This window comes from Crotalus tigris, unplaced genomic scaffold (genome assembly GCF_016545835.1).
Source record: "Crotalus tigris isolate CLP2741 ecotype Arizona unplaced genomic scaffold, ASM1654583v1 scf7180000017630.2799268, whole genome shotgun sequence".
NCBI lineage: Eukaryota > Metazoa > Chordata > Lepidosauria > Squamata > Viperidae > Crotalus > Crotalus tigris.
Genome location: NW_024096524.1, coordinates 1,202,302 through 1,215,730, shown reverse-complemented (window position 1 = coordinate 1,215,730; position 13,429 = coordinate 1,202,302).

Sequence of the window (13,429 nt, the reverse complement as noted above, 5' to 3'; positions counted from 1 at the left end):
ATAACATGCATATAAACATGCTACATACATACATACGTATATAACTACACCCTTACATATAAATACATATAAATATTAATCATTGTCCATCTTGAATATATAGTGGAAAGAGGAAGCTTGAGAGTTCCCAATGCTGATACTGTATGGAACAAAACTGACTGAATCTGGATGTTCTGCTTTGTATACCACAAAGCCTCCTCCCAGAAGGTAACAAGGAAAACAGGTCATGAAGAGAATGTGTAATGTCCCAGACAATCCTGCAGACTCTGCTCAAGCTTATATGCTATGTCCTGGATGGAAGGGAGGGAACCGCCAATAATCTTTTCTGCCATCCTGATCACTCTCTGCACCGCCTTCCTGTCCAAGGCAGTAATGCTTCCAAACCAGACAGTAATGCCATATGACAGGATGCTCTTATCATCCCTCTATAGAAAGTGGTAAGGACAGGGGAAGGAAGATGTATTTTTCTCATGCGATGAAGAAAAGGCAGGTGCTGCTGTGCCCACTTCACCAGTATCTCGCTGTTGAGCGACCATGCTGTTGAACAATTGTTGGCATCACTTGTATTTGATCACAGATTGGTAGTGAAGGAAAGCACTATGTGATTGTTCTTTGCAGGCTTCCATTTTAGGCCTTAAATCCTCAATTAATCCCTGGTGAACCCGGTTCAGATGAAAGATGAGACCAGGTTAAAAAAGTTCAAAGTATTATCAGCAATGTATTCAATCTGCATACAATGTCCTGTGCTTGAGAATATCTTGTTTCTTCCTTAATTATACCATCAGTTAAAGAGACTTGCAAATCTAAGCTTAGAAGAGAGACATATTTCTGACTGGCCAACATTTTTATATATGTACATTTTTGCATTTAATTTCATTTGCTGCAGTTCCAGATGACAGGGGGAGAGGGCAGCAGCTGCTGGGAGGATAATTCCCTGTTTTATTACTGGTATTACCTCCCTTTTTTCTTCTAGGTTTTGGATAGCATTGCTGAAAAGCTGACCTTGGAAATCATATTACATGGCAGATTTACCAGGCTTTACTACAAATTTACTGATTTGATTTGAACTGAAGATTCAAGATTCAAACAGGATTATTTGACAGGATTTTGGATTCAGTATTTGAAGGTGCGCTTGTTCTGTTCCAGCTGTTTGGTTTGCCACTGGAAAAAGAAAAAGATTGATCAATAGGCTACAACGCTGCATCAAAAGACTGCAGCTGCTTAGTTATGCAGAAAGGAATGAAAATAGGAATAATAGACCCCTGAGAGGACATTAACCCTCTGTGGCTTCAGGAGATTAACTTCACAAGTTTCACCTCACAAATATTTCCCCTGAATCTCTTTTAAGGCAATGTAGTAGCGAAGAGGAAAAGGCGGATGCCTTAAAATTGAGAGTAAAACAGCCAATGGAGAAGCTGTGCTGAACCAATGTAGAAAGTATCCTACTCCAGTTTAACAGTAAAAAATTATGAACTCTACAAAAAAAAAAAAAAAGTAAGCTCTTTTCTATTTACTTTTCTGAGAGGCTTGAGAAATTTATCTTTCTTTGTGTTGTGCTTTACTGCCTCTGATTGCTAGAGATTTGAGATTGGAAACTGGTTTGCATGCTAGCTAATTAGTAAGCTAAAGTCCTCTCATCACTGACTTTGTTGGGGCAAGAGGTTGGGCAAAGAATTCATGCAAAACATCACCTCTTCTGGGCGGCAATGAGCTGTATCAGATTTGTAGCTTGCTAGCAGTACAGGTTATCCTTGACATACAGCCACAACTGGGAATAGAATTTCCATTGCTAAGTAAGACAGTTGTTAAGTATGTTGAGCCCAATTTTACAACCTTTTTTGCCATTTACATTAAGTGAATCGCTGCAATTGTTAAGTAAATCACATGGTCATTAATCAAATCCAGCTTCCTCCATTGACTTTACTTATTGGAAGCTATCAGGGGAGGTCGCAAGTGGTGATCACATGACTCCATGCAACCCTTGTAAACACATGCTGGTTTCCAAGTGCCTAAATTTTAATCATGTGACTTGCAGATTCTGCCATGGTCATAAGTACAAAGGTCAATCATAAGTCACTTTTTCAGTGCTATTGTAACTTCAGATGGTCACTAAACAAATAGTTGTAAATTCAGGTTTACCTGTAGTTTATTACCAAGAACAGCAGAAAAATTGCACAGAGACAATACTTCAGAAATATCTACTCGCTGCTTTTAAAAGCGGTGATTGCTTGAGCCTTTAACTCTGAATCTGATGCCAATTCATACTTTATCAGCAATCCTACACTCAAACATGATGAATCTAAGAGAGAATATAATGCTGGTCAGCCTTGATGCCAACTTCAGAGTGTTAGGATCTGGCTGAATTCCCAGTTGCACTGGGAGGACTAGAACAAGGTAAAAGGGTTCGAGTGAGTAAAGGCAAAGGTGAGCAAAATGAGGTTAATGGGGAGCCCCAATAAAGAAACAAAAAAGCTGAGAAAGTGAATAAAGTCCAATTCATTTTTCATCTTGCCAACACCAGAAAAGTTCTGGTTGACAGAAAGTTTAATGAGGTGGTAACATTTACTGGCCATCTACTCCTGCAATATCAGGACTTCATCAGATCACTTAATCCCTTTCTGCAACATATATAATTTATGTAAACATTTTACAGCCCTTCACCCTTTCAATTGGCGAATGTGATTCAATGTGATAATTTGATGAATCTTTCATGTAAACCCTTTGTAGCTTTACACAGATTTAATATTTACTTGATAGTTATTTAGAATTTGATAATGCAACCACCTTTTCAGTGTAAGAGATTCTATCTATTTGTCTGGATATTTGCCTAGACATTTATGTACTAAACACAAGATTGGACTGGAATTCGGATTTGGCAATTTAGAGAACAGCTCAGTTCACTGCTGATTGTTTCATGGGCCATCTGATTTGGCAGAAGAATGAATCAGAACCTTGCTATCCACTGATGATCACAGAAAATTAAACAAACCTTACATTTTTATGCTCAAATTGAGACCAGATGCAGGAGTTAAGGAATTAAAATTAATAAAACCCAGTTTTGAAAGAGAGGACTCCCCCCCCCATTGATGTAATAATACAGGTTTTCTAGAATTCTTGGAATTTCTAAAAGTGATTTATGCTGGCATGGGCAACTGCACAAAGGACAAAAGACATCATGTGTATCATAGTGTAATCACAAAAATAACACCGATTATGTTCTTTCCATTATTTGTATGATGATGTCAGGATGTATGATGTCCTCATGGCTCTTTATGGACTCCTCTATGAGATGGATGAAAATTCTAAGATTTTCAGGGCTGGGATACCTGGAGGACTGAAGGGGTCTAATATAATTTTCTTGGATGGATGGCACGTCATGGAAAAATGTAAAAACAGAATAGAACACTGTTGTGTAAAGCAAAGAATTTCAATATTGCTGGTGTTTTAAAAGTGATTCCATCTTTCCTTTAGTGGACATTTTAATAAGCACATCCACATCAGAATTAGAAAAAAAGAGTTTGATACAGCTATAAACCCCCAACAAGTTTGCATTGTTTTCAGAGTACCCCTTTATCAGAGGTGAGCATTTTTCTTAGACTTTGCCTTGTTTCTATTTGTCTTTTAACTTTTTAATTGTTGTATTGTATTGTTTTATAACTGTTTAAAAACTGATAATTTTAGTGTATGCCATCCAGAATCACATAGGTAAATCGGTGGCTATATCAATTGAATAAATAAAAATAAATAAATGAAATCCTGCAAAAACACAGCTCCTTATAAGTGATAAGTGGGAAAGTAGTTCATGCATTTATAATATTGTATATATATATATATATATATATAGGCCTTGGTTTATATAACACACATGACTGGGTGTGCATGCACACACACATGCTAGTTAAAAGAATGCATCTCACATATCCCTCTTCACATTTTTGCAGCTGGCATTGACTTGTTGTAAATTAATAGCAAACACTATGTTTAGTAATTCTGGGAGACAGTGGAGGCCAGGAGGCCAGGGGAGGATGGGGAGCCTGGATTCAGGGGTCCATGGAGTCATGAAGACTTGGATGCCACTCAGTGACTGAACAACAACAAAACTATCTTTAGTAGGATAGACTGCCCAATGCTATGCTATATCAGACATCCAAAGAGGAAGTGCAAGAGGAATTTGATGGAGAGTACATAGTAGAATTTACTAATTGGTTTGGGATTTAGGGTCAACATTCCTACTTCAGTAATGCTATTTCCAAGTTACTAAATGTAAACATAATAAGTTGCCAAGTCAAGCATAATTCCAGATGACTAAGTAGACATTTCTTGGCAATAGTAAAGAAGTAGGTTGTTAATGCTTCCAATGAGAGTTATCTTTCAATTTTGCATACTAATCTATCAGCCCTTGAATCCTTGGGTTGTCATCTCTCCAAGTTCCTACCCCAACTTGGTTTCCCTTTTCTTTTCCTTTTGTTTTTTTTCCAAATCATTTTATTTCAGAATTATACATGTAAAGGATAGAAACTACAAAAAATGCAAACAAAGAAATAAACTAGAAAAAGTGGTGGTGATAAAGAAAAAGAAAGAAAAATAGGAATAAGAAAGAAAAGAGAAGTCGCTTCCCCCTTCATCCCAAAAGACAAAAATAATTTTAATAGCTTATCCCCATGTCTAAATAAAACGTCAATTCACATCTTACCATAGTTCATCTCTTAGGTAAGGAAAACAAAATAAAAATGTTGCATCAATCCATCTTTATCAGCTATAAGTCCAGTATGAGCAATCAGATATACTGTAACTATTTTCTTTATAATCTCTATTTCCCCCATAGCTTCTTTCTTAGATAATGAAAATAAAATTCAAATGCTCCATCAATCAATCTTTATCAGCAAAAGTCCAGTAGCGGCAACCTGATATAACTATTTTCTTCTTTTAACTCTGATCAAACAAGCCAATCTTATAAATTTTCCTTATTTTTTTAAAAAAAGATATTTTTGACCTCTTTTTTAAAAAGCTCTAGGGTAATTTGCTGCTCATTTGTGTTTCAAAACGAAAATCCTTCAAAACTTTAAAAGATTTGTCTTGTATCTGTTAAAACGAAATTTTATCCTTTTGTTTGTTACTTCTAAAAAAAGTCCTTCCATATCTTTAGAGAATTCCCTTGTATATCCAGAGAACAAAAATTAACCAAATCAATTTCCTGATTTAAGAGGCCATTTGGTCTAGTGATTAAGGCCCCAGGCTAGAAAGTGGGAGACCGGGAGTTATAGTCCCATGAAAGCTATCTGGGTGATTTTGGGCAAGTCACTCTCCCAGCAAAACTCACCCCACAAGGATGTTGTTGTGGAGAAAATAGAAGGAGGAAAGTATGTTGACTTGTCACCTTGAGGTATTCGTAAGAATAATAAAGGCAGGAAATAAATAAATAATAATGCCTGCTCATCTCCTTTAGGGAATAAGTTATTGGATCCATTTGTATTGCATTGAAGTCACTCTTCAAATTAATTTATAAACATTCATTGCAGTTTGTTCTTGTATTACAACTTCATAAGATATGGTTTTCAATTTTATCATGAATATGATCCATTCTGTCCAAAAGATGAGCTGAAAAATATTCAGACGTTTACATAAGGATTTACTCCGTTTTCTTTATCCTTCAAGGTCTTATTATATAAAAAAAGAAAAATGAAAAACTCCCTTTTCAAGACTATAATTCCAAATACCCCTGACCCCTTATTAACTTTCCAAAATCCTTATCCTAAGCACTCTTTTGCTGTATAATCAAAAAAAAAAAAAAAAAAAACCAAAAACCCACATATTTTTAAAACTTTCAAAATCAAATTTGCATCATTGTCTTTTAAGGAGAGAGAAACTCAGCCAATGAATAAAGGAGAAGCTTGCAAGCCTGAAGGTTGCTTGGCAAGTTTGAGCTTAATGTATATTCTGACTCTCAGCCATTCCACTCAGAAGTCAACAATAAAAACAACAGTTTCCACAAGCCACTCACCGAGAAGCAGCTGTCCAGAGTCATGTGGATGATCTCCATAATCTCTCTTTTGTTCCAGAGAGATTACACTGACTTGGATTCAGCATTCAGTGGCAATTCCACTCCCAAGCTGTCTTGCTAGCTAACAAAAGTCAGCGCATATAGGAAGTCCCCAACTTGGCTTCCAAGGTCAAATAAGGATGGGAAGGTACTTTCAATTGTTTTCAAATATTTTCAAGTAAAACCACCCCTGGATGTTAGAATGCTGCTGTTGCTAATTAAAAATGCAAAATTTCCTTCAGCGAGCTTCTTTCTACAAGTTCTCTAAAAATAAAAACAAAAAATCACTATTGTTGAAGAAAGAAAAAGAAAAAGAAACATGGTGAAAATATTTGTTTAAAAGGAAATGAGAGCAGTAGGGCACAAAATTGCAAATCCCATGCTTTCCTTCTCCTCTCCCTTTCTGAAACTCCCCTAATTTGGATAGCTTAAAATGCAGCTGTTTTGGGGAAACACATTGACATACAGGTAATCCCTTGACTTATGACCACAACTGAGTCCAAAATTTCTGTTGCTAAGTGAGACAGAAACAGACATTTGTTAAGTGAATTTTGCCACATTTTATAATCTTTTGTTAAGTGAATCACTGCAGTTGCTAAATTAGTAACCGGTTGTTAAGTGAATCCGATTTTCCCATTGACTTTGCAATCATTCCCCAGAACACTGCAATAATCATAAATATGAATCAGAATTTTGATCACATGACCATGGTGATGCTGCAATGGTCATAAGTGTGAAAAAATAGTCATAAGCCACTTTTTCCAGTGCTGTTATAACTTTGAACAGTCACTAAATGTACTGTCACTCATGTAACTCAAGGAGAGCCTGTATTGCTGTGTCTTTTCCCATCTCTGAAATGCTGGCAAAATTTGTTACTGTTCACTTTCAGACCAATTCAAAGGACTCTAAATTTCCTACAGATAAATCTCCAAACTACCCAAATCTGCTGTCTTTGGTTCAAAGTTTAGTATGTGCCTTCATCTTATACACACTTTTAAATTAGTGTGCCTAAACAAGCAAAATTTTTCTGGCCCTGTGTTTTCACATCCTCTGCCCCAAGTGCCCTCAGTGAATGATCTTTGTCATTTCAAACCTCAGTGATTGTGGTGCTACAAGTCTTTCACCTTTAAAGATCAGCCCATCAATAATTGTTAGTTCCTCATGGAATCGCTAGAGCTCTATCACTGTGGCAGACACAAACATTTTTCTTTTGGCCAACCGGCAATTACTGTTTCCAACCAAGTGACCAATAAGACAGCATGATTAGCAATGTCAAAAGATGGGGGAGAGGAGGAGAGAGAGGGGGACAAATACTTTTCAGCAATTTTAAAACAGAAAAAAATATTATTTTTTCAGTTTTTCTGGCAAACTTTATTGCAATTCTAATTTCTACCAATAATATACACTGATTTTGTTGGATACACCCACACCCACACCATACCCACACATAGAGTACAGTAAATGTATTCAGATCTTCAGCATGAAAATTACATACACAGCTATTTCTGTGCGAATGTATGTGTATGTATATGTATACACACACACACAGAGAGAGAGAGAGAGAGAGAGAACATAAACATACACTTGCACATAAATAGCTGTGTATGTAATTTTCATACTGAAGATCTGAATACATTTACTGTACCATTTTTGTACCATAATTAGCTGAGTCTCCAGCATAAAAATCACCAACACAAACTGAATCCAGAAAAAAGATCAACAATGCCCCTAAAATAAATATTGATAGGGAGCTTGGCAAAAGGGACAGTGTAAATGCACTTCTCGTCATTTGTTAGTACCCTATTCCTGTTTATGTTATTAAGATTAAAGATACATATTTAGGGATGGAGATGTATTTTAAGTAATGCACTAATATATAACTACAGTATTGGAATTTCTCAAAGTGTGTATATATACTTTAAAAATTGATACCAATCTTAGCTCATTCTTCATTAACAGTAATTCTAAACCTCAATTTATATGCTAGGCAACATTGGGCACAGATATTGTATATGTATTGTATATATATTCAAATTTCCATTTTGAATCTTTACCAACATTCACATTCTGATCTGAAGACAAATTTAAAGCTTGAAAAATATATACAAATGCTTTTTGATTTTTTCAGAAGTTATGATCAGACTGACTTCTGAATCAATTCAAAACTCAACCAAGTCATTTTTTTAATTGAATCCCAAATTTGAATTAAATCAAAAATGTTTATGATGGAACACCCTCAATAAGTGGGCAGTTTTATATGTGGAAAAACTGAAATTGTCAATTGCTCTGTTAAGTTTTGAAATTCTGGTATGGGTGGGAAATGTTTGAGAGCCCCTTTTTGAAATATGTCATTAGAAACATTCAAAATTGAGACCTAAAAGGGCAGTTAAGTTGTCTCTCTCAACCCTAAAGACCCCAACCCTTTTTAAGAATGTGAACACTTTGACACAATAATTTAATGCAGGATGAGAAGGCTTTTTTTCCCCAGCCAAAAGAGTTCCATTCTTTTGAATGGTGTTGTCTTATGGCTGAGCTGAGGGAAACAGAAGTAATTTTGTTCAGTTGTGTACTGTAGATGGATAGTGTATGGCAGACACCTTTAGATGGTAAATAGCACCCAGGAACAGCATTAGGAACTCCTCATAACTATCTGCAGAAGGCTGTTTAGTTGATAAATGATGAGCGACTCATATAGGATAGCCGTAAATTCCTCAAGGAAAGGTGAAATGCAAAATTGACAACATTTTTAGTTTTATCCATGGCTTTTTGTGAAGGAGACCCTCCTCATCCAAAATTACAACTCTCAAAATTTCTAGTTCTGAACCCTGACCCTATTTTGCACTGAAAAAAATCTTCATTCAAGGAGATTAATTATTGGGTTCCCCTCCCACTTTTTCTCAAATGAATTGGCTCATACATCTTTTTAAATTGTGCAAAAAAACCCAACTTATATACCTCTAGTTTATAAAGTTCCCTTGAGTACATTGAGATTATTTAATTGTTCAGAACATCAAGATGTTTTTCTCCCATATTCCTGGCATATTGTTGCTTTTCCAATGCTGACAGATGAAAGGAAACATTAAATGGTTTTGTACTTCTTTCCTTTCCAAAATATGGAATCTTTCTGAGCCTGAGAAAAGTGATAGAGAATGCAGTTGAAGGCTGATGTGTTGGGGGGGGGTGGGAGGGGGGAGGGAGGAAAAAGGAAGTGGAGTGCAATGTAGTTTCAGGCAGCCAGAAAGTTCTAAGGAAAAAGCCAAATACTGCAAACATTATTCATGCTCCAGAAGGACATAAGATTGACTCTGGCAGCTCAGTAAAATAACTGGAGATTAAGTAATGCCAGTTCCCATACCCTGGGGGAGATATAAAATACAGACTCTGAACAGAGACTTCCTCTGCTTTGATCTTGCAAAATTACTTTAACAAAGTTTTTGTCAGCGCCTTCAGATATCTTTTCTGGAAAAAATAGTGGCAAATGTTATATTAAGAAAGGGAACAGCAGCTGCCATGCCTGTGAAAATGTACTTGCCCTATTAGAGGAAGCAGAAAGCCATAAGTAAAGTTTAAAGATTCATTCCAACTATTCTGTTCCCTGATTCAGGCATCTGCTTTGCTTTGTTCTTGAGTCCATGATGACTGTTCAGGTCAAGGTCCCAGTGACTTCATCAACTTATCCATGTAGTTTTCTTGACAGTTCTTGGGTTGCTACTGTCCTAATCAGGTTTTGTTTTTTAACTTCCAAACTTCACTAGAGATCTCCCACTTAATACTAAACAAGCCCTACTCTGCTGGATTCTCAGCCCAGACAAGATCAGTTAGATGCTGCTGATGTCTGGGTCAATAGCTACAAGCAAATACCATAATCTAAATAACAGGGACTATTAAAAAGCATGTCTATAAATTTGTATTTTATGGTGATCCAAAATTAAGTGACCCGTGCTTTTTTTCCCCCTGTGAAAGAAGTTTTGTGACGTTCTCCTAGGATAATTTTTGAATATATGGCAGAAAAATTACACTCCTCTCTTTTTTTGATTCTTTTTATGATAATCTGAAGTTAGAGTTGGGAATTTAGCACATAAATAGTATTTATTAAAAAAAGCCCTAATTTTTGAAAAAGGTCAAATTTCTAGTCCCATCCAATCTAAGAACCTCAAGAGATAATGATGGCGAGGTAATTAGATATTGGAATGCATACAACTAGTATGTTACAGCTTTTTATTAGGGTTGATGTTTTTGTTTGAAAAACAGTAAAAGTATATGAAGCCAGATGCCACACCTTTCCCAGAAGTACAATTCTCATATTTTTAATAAGCCTTATCATTATATCAAAAATTGTCATCTTGCTACAAAATTTTGGCAACACAATTGTGAGGGTCTCTGAGGGACTTAGCCAATCAAATGAATAAATTTAAAAGAAAACTTTGCCACTTAATCTCTGGGAGAGGAAGCAATATAGCTGTTGTTTTTGAAATACACCTGTTCCAGCCACGTCTCCTAATTTGTAGCTGTTTGAAATTAGAACATTCTGATAAATAGGTTAACCTGCTGGTGGCAAGTTGACTAGCTGAAAACAAGGAAGAAACCATATACTTTCATTATGTTTTTTAACTGTTGCTATTATGACCAGTGAGGGGGATTCATGAAGAACAGACAAACTGTAAGAAGGATCTTGAAGTCCTAATGGACAGTCACTTAAATATGACCCAACAGTGTGTCACAGCTTCCCAAAAAGCCAACACAGTCCTAGGTTGCATTAACAGAGGGATAAAATCATGCAAAGTGTTAATAACACTTTATAATGCCTTGGTAAGATCACATTTGGAATATTGCATCCAGTTTTGGTTGCCACGATATAAAAAAAGATGTTGGGAACTTTAGAAAGAGGACAGAGAATAGAAAGATGATTAGGGGACTGAAGGCTAAAACATATGAAGACTAGTTGCAGGAATTGGGTATTTCTAGTTTAATGAAAAGAAGGACTAGGGGTGACATGATAGCAGTGTTCCAATATTTCATGGGTTGCCACAAAGAAGAGAGGGTCAAGCTATTCTCCAAAGCACCTGAAGGCAGGACAAGAAGCAATGGATGGAAATGGATCAAGGAAAAAAATCAACTTAGAAATAAGAAGAAATTTCCTGACAGTTAGAACAACTTGCCTCAGAAGTTGTGGGTGCTCCAGCAGTGGAAGTTTTTAAGAAGAGATTGGACAACTACTTGTCTAAAATAGTATAGGGTTTTCTGCCTGAACAGGAGTTGGACTAGAAGACCTCCAAGGTCCCTTCCAACTCTGTTATTTTGTTATTCTGTTATTGGTCATTGTTCCTCCAGACTGGAGCATGGCAGAGAGTTCTTGAAAATTATAGTCCTTTAGATTCAACTCAACTCTCACTGTATTCCCTTTTCATTTGGCAGTTTCTTCAGCAAGTGAAATTTTGGGAGAACACCAGGGAAATGAGAATTGTGATTCCAGAATTATATTTTTCTTTCCAGATATGGAGTTATTTCACTGTCTTTAGAAGAGAAAATCCTATTGGTCTTAAACACTATCCTGTGGGGCACAGAATTGCAGCCCTTAGATTTATTAATAAATCAAACATTATATATATTTCTGCAAAAATTAAGATTTCCATAGGTTTTGCTCCTGTTTTAGTTGAAATTATGTTTTGATGCAATAATTTTGATTAGGGTCAGTCGTGCAGAAGGGGACTTAAAGGACCCTTGAGGAATGTACTGTGTTTCCCATATCTGCATGATTTACATCAGACTGACACAATTAAAAATCCTCAAATATTTAAACAAAGTCTAGTGAAGTTTCTTGTGAATTATCCTTGATCTCTAAATCCAAAACACCTTTTTTTATGGATAGGCTCTTGGTTTCCAAGAGAAGCCACCAAGTTTCATAAACAAGCATATAAAGAAATGTATTTCTGTACAGTAAGCACTGTATTAGTGTGCCTTATTTTATCTACTACGATGGTGCAACAAAGATGATACTTTGATATCATTTGCACTCATTATTGCAGTGTGCATTTTCATTTTTTATGCATTTTAATGAGATGGCATTTAATTGCTTTTTCATTAATAGGTCCTCTTTCCAATATTTTATGAATTTTGTGGAATTGTTTTTGAATAGATATATGGCTATTTTCATTTATTAGAAAAATCAATTATATATAATCATTAGGATTATAAATCTTAAGGCTCATATCCTGGGACTTACTGGCTAGAACAAAAGGCAAAATTCTTGGTAATTTTTTTTTATAATTATCAAGTCTCTTCCAATGATCTCTACTGTATGACTATTGTCCAGGATGTTTAAAATATTAACATGAAAAAACTTGTGTTTTTCATCAGTAACTCTTACCTTTTCTCCCTGTTTTTCCTAATCAGAATAAATCTTAAAGTTTCAAATGAAATCCCGATCTTTATACTTTAACTCTAATAAATTTAGATTTATTCATTAAATTAATTTATTTTAGTAAATTGAAACAAAATGATACAACCATTTGCCAAATAAACTGAAAAAATGAAAAGCATTTTGATAAGCTGATGGCTAATATATATTCATAGCTTGTTTGGATGACATCTACTGGTGTTACTGTAGAGGTAGTCCTCAACTTACGACCACAATTGAACCCAAAATTTCTGCTGTTAAGTGAGACATTTTTAACTGAGTTTTGCCCCATTTTATGATTTTTCTTGCCACAGTTGTTACATGAACCACTGCAGTTGATAAGTAAGTAAACTGGTTGTTAAGTGAATCTGAGCTGAGGTGGCGCAGCAGTTAGAGTGTAGTACTGCAGGCCACTTTAGCTGACTGTGTTCAGCAGGTCAGCGGTTCAAATCTCACCGGCTCAAGGTTGACTCAGCAGGTAAAATTGATTGTTGGGGGCAATGTAAATATATATATACATTGCTTACTGGTGTACACCGCTTAGAGAGTGCTTGCACTTAAAGTGGTATATAAGTCTCATAAATAAATAAATAAATAAATAAATAAATCTGGCTTCCCCATTGACTTTGTATGTGAGAAGGTCACAAAAGGTGATCACATGACCTTGGAATATGGCAACGGTCATAAATATGAATCAGGTGCCAAGCATCTAAATTTTGATCACATGATCATGGGAATGCTGCAAAGGTTATAACTGTGAAAAACGGTCACAAGGCACATTTTTCAATGCTGTTGTAACTTTGAATGGTCAGTAAACAAACTGTTGTAAGTCAAGGACTACCTGTAGTCTGTCTTGTGGAGATAGGACACTGTCCCTCTTTTGCTATTTGGCTCATCCCTGTAAAGATGACCTTTACAAAGAATTCTGAAAGTCTTACCTTGAAAAATGATTTTGCAACTGAAATATATAAACATGTTTAGACTATATACAG